Here is an 8,883-nt window from a genome sequence, read left to right as displayed (position 1 = left end):
AAGAGGAGAAGAAGAAGAAGGATGAGGAAAAAGAGAAGCAGAAAGAAGAAGAAGAGAAAAGAAAAATAGAGGAAGAGGAGAAAAAGAAGGTAGAAGAAGACAAGCTAAGAGTGAAAGAGAAGGAGGAAGCAACGCAGAGCACTCAAGTGATGACTCCAAAGGCAACCGATAGTCAAGCCAAACTGGCTGACATTACCAGTCCCATTGACCTCCAATCTACTAACAAATCAGAGCTGCTACAAAGCATTAAGCTTGCTCAATAATGCCTAGAGGTGATAAGGAGAAAGAAGGAGCAAGACGTGATCCAAGCTGCGGTGGACACTCTTACCAGTTTGATACCCAGTACCAACCTCCCTATTACTAATTCCTCTCTAGCCCAACTGAAACTCTTATGCATAGTTGTGGAGGACCAAGTACAAAGCCTAGAAGAGGTTGCCAGAGTGCATGCCAAGAAGGAGCATCAAAAGGCTTTGAACACTACATTGGTGAAAAAGTTACATGAGCTCCGATCCAATCTATAGAAGGCACAAAAGGACATCAGAGATGCAATGGATGAGGGAAAATTACTTCTCAGTAAGATATGTCTACCCCATCTATTATGTGATGATGTGCTTGCCCAAAAAGAAAAACTACAAACTAATTTGCAGACATTCATAAGCACCTTCAAGACCCCATATGATTCCTTTACCTCTTATGGGAAAACCATTCACCGGTTTCAACTTTAGGTTGCAAGAATTGACTTGGAAATCAGCAACCAGATTAGGGATTTGTAGGAACTCCAACTAGTTCTACTACCAAGACTGCAAATACTTCAGAAGTGCTATCTCAATCTAGATGCGTTGATGGTTACTCGAGATGAGTACCTTGGACGCCATGGAGGAATAGGTATCCCAGATGCAAATGGAAAGTGAGGTTGCTACCTCATTCCTTGAGTCATGGTCCTTATCCATGAAGCAATTTATGCAGGACTTTAAATCAATTTTTGACAAGTTTCACTCTTTATTGTCATAAACATTTATTCAGCTAATAGAAACAGGGGTTATTCAACTGTATTTTGTCATTGCTGGCAAAGGGGGAGAAGTATTCTAGTATTTAAATTTTTTATGCATGCTATGTATACTCATGCTTATCTTTGTAAGGAAGTAGTATACATTGTTTTTTTCTCTGCAAAGGGATAGTGTATATGCCTAGGGGGAGTATTTTTTTATTATGACATATTTTTTATTGTAAAAACACTTAGACATCAAAATTTTTCCTAAGTGTTGCCATCAATGCCAAAGGGGGAGATTGTTGGCATTTTTGATGATTATATTGTGATTGTCATTGATAGACACACACTTTCTATGAGATCATTTTTTGTACGTATGAGTTATGCTCAACTCGTATTTTTTTCAAACCAGTATTATGTTATAGTCTTTAGACTATCGGTGTCTTGCAAAAAGTGTTTACTGATCTCAAGCGGCATGAGGACCTCAAGTGGTTCGAGGATCTCAAGCAAAACGGAGCAAATGAACTAGAAGCGATAGTTATCATTTTCCTAGTCTTCATTTTTGTCAACCAGTAATCTCTCTAAAAGTTAACCTGGTATTACTCTGAGTTACCAACCAATAATCGGTAAAGTTATATAAACCAGTAATACTTTGTGATGAGTTACCATCCACTGACACTTTGATGGTGATTTTGTGTCGTGTTACTAAATGTGTCTAGATACAATGAACCTAGGAACTTGCAATGTAATCCTATTGGATTGACATGAAATCAGATTCCTTTAAGGACATCATATCTAGGGTTTTAATGTGTGTAGCTGTTAGGGTTTGTGGTGGTTGATGAGTTCTTGTATGTGCCATCTTAACAGAAAAGATCAAGTTTGTGTGCTGTAATAGAGTGTGGATTTACTGAAGACTAAACTAATGCTGAAATGCATTAGCAATGAGCTATCATAGATCTAACCAAGCCGACTGTGCTATTTTCTAGATCATTCACTTGTTGATTACTCACATCCTTGACAAGTTAGAAACCCTTAATCGGGTAGGCCCAGAAAAGCCTTTGTAAATCCTCTAACAAGGTGATTCACATCTGTGGATCTAAAATCCTCTCACAGGGTAGTCTTTAATTAGACTTATCTCCTAATAGAGATTGAGATTCCTAATAGGATATGTTCTAGTAAAGAACTTTGTATGACCTTAACCGGTCTGGTTACTATTCTGCAGATAGTTACTTGTGAGTTTCATCTCACCGTGGTTTTTCCCATTTGGGTTTCCACGTCAAAAACTCTTGTGTTATGGTGATTGTGCTTCTGTGGGTGAATGTCTTACTTGATGTTTGGTTTGCATTTGTGTTAACCGGTTTGTTAGTTAAACTATTATACCAGTTTACTGCTAGACTGATAAAGTATTTGAGTCCAATAGTTTTTGGTATACTAATTCACCCCCCTCTTATTATTCATCAATTTAAGGATAATGAATAACTACACTTTAATGCAATTTAAAGGATAATGAATGAATCTTATGAATCTAGAGGAAACTAAAAGTGCACCTACTGAATAAATTCTAAATGAACTTAAAGGATAATGAAAGGAATGCATATTTAATGTTTTAAATGAATGCACTAAATGGATGAATGAATGTTCTTGATAAAAGAGAAACAAATGCACTTAAATGAAATGCAAGTAAATGATAATAAATGTACATGATGTGTTAAATGCTCTAATAAGATGAATAAATCAATGCACTTAAATGAATATCTAAATGAATCGAAGTGCAACTAAATGATAATGAACTAAATGCAGTTGATGTAACTAACATGATAATGCCATGCCTTCATGATATATGAATGCAAGTTGGTGAGAATTTGTAGATGTGGAATGTAGATGTGAGATGATGTATCAGAGAACTCCGTCGTGATTTTGTACCCAAGACAAATTATATTAGGTGCTTTCTCATATAAGCTTGAATTAATTTGCATGCAAACAATAGATATGAATAATGAATGAGAAAATGGATGGGTGATATCCAATGGAATGCAATATATATATAAATGAGATAAAATGATGATCCATAGAGTATTCATAGTGCTTTATTTTCCTCATCGAGTATGGTAGTACCATTCTTGGCCGAGGTAGTAGGAACCCAATTTGATCATTTCACCTGTAAGCAAGCATTTATAGACAAGGAAAAGTTTCCCTCCATTCTGGTTCATGCGCAAATCATCAAGGTACACGTTGTAGTTAGTAAGCCATAGTGATCCATGACTATATTTTGCATAGGATCATGTAGCTTAGTGAACTTCCCATGTAGACACCATTAATACATACCCCAGAACTTCATTGGAATAATCCATAGACAAAAAACAAAGAAGAAAGATATCAGGAGCCATCTCGGCTATTCTAATCACTTGTGGATTTCCCAAAGTAGTATAGCAACTTGATATGAATAAATAAATAACTAAAAAATTGACCAAGTACTTGGTAGCTTAAACAAAATTTTCTTGTCAAAGAAAATGTTACCATGTCTTATCTGTGAGGAAAGATGTGTCCTTGTGAAGATAGTTGAGTGTAGATGTTTTGATTGGCTGGCTGATTTGATAAGTGATCATCATTTGAGTAGCTCAAAATGTTTATTTGGTGTCTGTTGTGATGTGTATGTACAAATAATATTATATGCATTGCAATGTTTTTCATTGATTTTTGATGTTTTTGACATGTTTTTGGATTTTGTGTGTTTGAATATTTTTGGATTTCATGTGGGTTTGAATATTAGATTTTACTATGAAAGCGGGATGCAGGATGCATGAAGTACTAACCTTGATTGCAGATCAATATCAAGCCATTGTATGAATAATGGATGAATGGATGTAATGGATGTGATGGCAACAAGTATAAAAGACAATGGAGCCATAGCCTTTATGAGTGGTGCCTATTTGCTAGCTTTTCACCATCGTACTTACCCAAGGTGCCACGATAGTGTTTTTCACCATTTGGATGTACGATTTTTCTTTACTATTTTCTTGATTTTTTTTTTTTTTTTTTTTTTTTTTTTGGTATTTTCTTTAGGACATTTTCTGAATTTTTTGGGTATTTTGTAATATATGGAGGAGCATTATGCTCTACACAACTTATGTATGAAATAGTTTGTGGTGCATGTTGTTGATCGGATATGCTAGCGGTTCCCCTTCTGAAGATGCCAAATGATATGCCCCAGATCCAAATACAATAGTGATAACATATGGACCCAGCTAGTTGGATTCAAACTTACCCTAATGTTCTCTATTTGGTCTATTGTGAGGATTCTCCCTAAGAACAAGATCACCTACCTCAAATGTACAAGTTTAACCTAATGATTGTAGCTTCTTCTCATGTGTTGTTGATAGGCTTTGAGGTGGTTGTTTGTAGTTTGTCGTCGTTCATCAAGTAGTTCCAAGTCCTAAAGAAGGGAGACCTAGTATGCCTCATCATCTATTAGATTGTGCAAAGAGACCCATAGAGATGGTATTTCAACCTCAATAGGTAGGATGGCCTCTACTCCATAGACTAGTGAGTAGGGAGTTGCACCTATAGGGGTTCAAATGCTAGTTTGATACACCCATAGTGTTGGATTTAATCGAATGTGTCAATCATGACCCGCATCATTGATTGTCTTTTTAAGGATCCTCAATATGTTCTTGTTTGATGCTTCGGCTTGACCATTGCCTTGTGGGTAATAGGGGGTGGAAAAGTGGTGTTGATTGTGAAATTCTTCACAGAGGTCACGAACATCCTCATTTTTGAAAGGAAGGTCATTATGTGTGATGATGGACATGGGTACATCATATGAGCAGATGATGTAATTAAGGATGGATGAAGTGATCTGTTTGTCAATGACTTGGGTAAGTGGAATGAGGTTGATCCACTTTGTGAAGTATTGGCTTGCAGTAATGATAAATTTATGGTCACTAGATGAAGATGGATGGATTTTACCCATAAGGTCAAGTCCCCATTGACAAAAGGGCCATTGTGTTGTGATTGGTTGCAATTCTTGTGCTAGTGCATGTATCAAATTTTCGTGAACTTGGCACTTCTTGAATTTTCTGACAAAATAGTAGGACTCTTTTTCCATGGTGGGCCAATAGTATCCAATGCGCATGATCTTCTTTTCTATCAAAGGACCGCTTTAGTGAGCCCCACAAATTCCTTCATGTACCTCTTCCAAGGCCTTTGTTATCTCATCTTGTTCCAAACATTGAAGGAGAAGACCATCAAGACTTTTCCTATATAGGGTGTCACCAATGATGGTGTATCAAGTAGATTGGTGGATGAAGGTTTTTTGTTGGTTATTAGATTGGTTGGGAGGAAGTGTGTGATCATAGAGGTAAGTGAAGAACTCACCGTACCATGGGGATTCAGAACCAACAAGGAAACATATCATTTTAGTTTCGGGGATATCATATGCTAGGATCCAAAGGTGTTCTACCAAGAACTCGTAGCATGTTGAATTTTGTGGAAGATCTAGGATAGATGCAATTGTAGCCATTGCATCAACAACTCAATTCTGATCTCTAGGTACTTGCTCAAATGTGATAGTTGTAAATGAATCTTTATAACTATCCACCATCCTTTTATACTACATGAGCTTATCATCCTTAGTATGATACTCAATGGTGACTTGTTAGATGACTAGCTGAGAATCTCCATATACCTATAGCTCTTTTAGATGCCATTGTATAGCCATTCTAAGTCCTGTGATCAAGGCCTCACATTCTGCTATATTATTGGTGCATAGAAAAGTGAGCCTGTATGACTTCAGGATGCTATCACCTTGAGGTGTGATGGAAAGAATACCTACCCCCGAGCCATGTCTAGTGTATGAGCCATCAAAATAGAGCTTCCAAGGTTGTGTAGCTATGAAAATTGGAAACAAGAGGATGGTCACCTACGAGGGGTGCATCGACCGACTGATTTGCAATAACTTGCCCCTTGATAGCCTTGTGGTCCACATACTCTATATCAAATTCACTCAAGATCATAACCCATTTTCCCAAGTGACTTGTTAATGTTGCCTTGCTGATTAGGTATTTGAGTGGATCAATTTTGGTGATAAGTTGTACCTTGTGCGTTAACATGTAGTGCCTTAATTTGGTGGCTGCTAAGATAACAGTTAGGCAAGCTCACTCAATAGGTGTGTAATTGACTTCATAGCCTACCAATATACAATAGATATAGTATACAACACATTCTTTTCTTTCTGCAATGTGTTGTACCAGCAATACTCCTAATGTCATATTTGTAGCTGAAATATATAGCAATACAGGTCTGCTTAGATCTAGTGGAATCAGGAAGGGTGTATTCATTAGGTAGTTTTTAAGAATTTTGAGTGCTTGCTAGCACTTTGTATCCCATTGAAAGTAGATATTCTTGTGTAATAGATGCATGAAGGGATGACACTTATTAGCCAATTATGGAATGAATCTCTAAATTTATTGTAGCCGCCCTTGTAGTGTCCTTAACTTACTGATGTTATTGGGAGGTGGCAGGTCCATGATTGCCTTGAATTTTGTTGGATCTACTTCAATGCCTTTGCTTGAGATTATGTATCCTAGGAGATTCCTGGAGGTGACTCCAAAGAAACCTTTCTTTGGATTAAGATAGACATGATATTTCTCTAAACTGTCGAAGATTTTACCCAGTATTTCCAGATGACCCTCTCTTGTTAATGATTTAGCTAGTAAATCATCGACATAATCTTTTATTATGGTGCACATCATATCATGAAAGATGGTAGTCATGGCTCTTTGATAGGTTGCCCTTGCATTCTTGAGACCAAATGACATCACATTTCAATAGTAGGTTCCCCATGGGCATGTGAAAGCAGTTTTATGTTGATCCTCTAGAGCAATCTTAATCTGGTTGTACCCTGAAAAGTCATCCATAAGAGAAATCATTACATGACCCATTGTTAGATCGACAATGATGTTGATGTTTGGTAAGGGAAAGTCATCTTTAGGGTATTCCTTGTTCAAATCTCTAAAGTTTGTATAGATACAGATGCCCCCATTAGGTTTGGCAACAAGTACAATATTGGAGATCCAATCTACATAATCGATTGGTCTAATGAAACCAACATCCAAGAGAATTTTGAGTTCCACTTTGACAAGAACAACAATCTGTGGGTGCATCTTTCTGAGATTTTGTTTTACTGGTTTAGCTCCTTCTATCATAGTGAGGTGATGCATGACCAAATCAGGATCTAAGCCAAGCATGTCTGCATAAGACCATGCTAAGTTGATTTGATGCTTCTGGAAGAATTCCACAAATTTTGGTTGTTTCTTTGGAGTTAGTATAGATGCCAAATCTATTTAGTGAGGAGTCTCAGTGTACTAGAGGGGAGGATGTCAAACCTTTCTTCCGTAGGCACCTCGGAGAGGTTTTCACCTTTGGATATGCTCTTTATTTTTACTTTTTTGGGATCAACAAGTGCCACTGTGTGGTTTTCACTAGAAGATCAATGTTTTATTGTGATGTATTTGCAGCTGAAAGGTTTGGCATCAGCCCCAAAGTATGTTGTGCTATTAAGTTCAATGGAAAATCCATGTTTATGATCCCCGCTTGGTATGTTATCCCATATTTCTAAAAAGAATGAGTGCCTCATCATTTTGGAAGTGATCAAGACATGGGGGATTTGGTTGGTTGCAATTGATGAGTTTAGGGTGGATGATAGGCATGGCCTCATCGATTTGGTTGAGTTTAGAGGAGGCATCAGTGAGGGTTAATATAGATGAGTGAAGTTCATCAATGGCACTCTCCTTGTTAGATTCTAGTGTAGGATTTGACGTAGAGCCTGTGGAAGTTGCATTTTTCTCACAAACCCGAAAGGTTTTAATCCATGCTTCTCCATAAACTGGGATATCTTTATGAGGTGGTGGAGGTGATGTATCTTCCTCATTTGAAGTATTTAGATTCACTAAATCCCATTCCCACTCATGTGAGTCAGTCTCTGAATCGCTTTCTAACATCTGATTACCGTACCATGCTGGGTTGTCTTTGGAATTGAACAGTATATTGGTCACGAGTTTGTGCACTTTTGGAGTTGGGATTGTTGGGGCTGCTGGCAAGATTATCGGTGTTGTTGGTGTTGCTGATGGCTTTGATGCTACTAATGGGATTATTGGTGTTGTTGGTGCTGCTAATGGCTTTGATGGTACTGATGGGATTATCGATGTTGTTGGTGCAATTGGTCCCACTGATGCTACTGATGGGATTATTGGTGTTGTTGATGGCTTCAATTCTACTGATGGGATTATTAGTTTCAGTGGTGCAGTTGGTGCTACTGATGCTACTGATGGAATTATTAGTTGTGTGGGTGTGGTTGGTGTTGTTGATGCCTTTGATGCTATTGATGGGAAAATTGGTGTTGTTGGTGCAGTTGGTACTACTACTACTACTGATGGGATTCTTAGTTTTGTGGGTGCAATTGGTGTTGTTGATGCCACAGATATAATCAAGGATGGCCTCCTTGGGGTAACTAGGTGATACATGGGTTTGATGGGTTTCTCTTTGAATCTAACCTTAGGAAGAGATTCCTTTTGAAAACCTACTCCAGTTTTATCTTTGGGTTTCAACTCAAGTTGTAAGGGCTTGTGTCATCCTTGTTTGCAATGCCCCAAAGCACTTTGACCATCATAGCCCATTCTTTGAAGGATAGTGAGGCCTTTGCCATATTTATCAATGGGAAGCTTATCCTTTGGGTTTTTTGTTTTGATAGGGTCCTTGTAGATCTATTCTATCAGGTCCTCATCCATGGTTTCCTCTTCTAGATTTTTGACAAGGATGAACTATGCCAGAGTGCATGCTTTCTTGGCTAGTGGTGGTTGAAGCAACTTTTGAGGTTTTCCATGAGTTCTAGAGGAGGT

Source organism: Cryptomeria japonica, chromosome 11, assembly GCF_030272615.1.
Source record: "Cryptomeria japonica chromosome 11, Sugi_1.0, whole genome shotgun sequence".
Taxonomy (NCBI): domain Eukaryota; kingdom Viridiplantae; phylum Streptophyta; class Pinopsida; order Cupressales; family Cupressaceae; genus Cryptomeria; species Cryptomeria japonica.
This window is presented reverse-complemented; position numbering follows the sequence as displayed.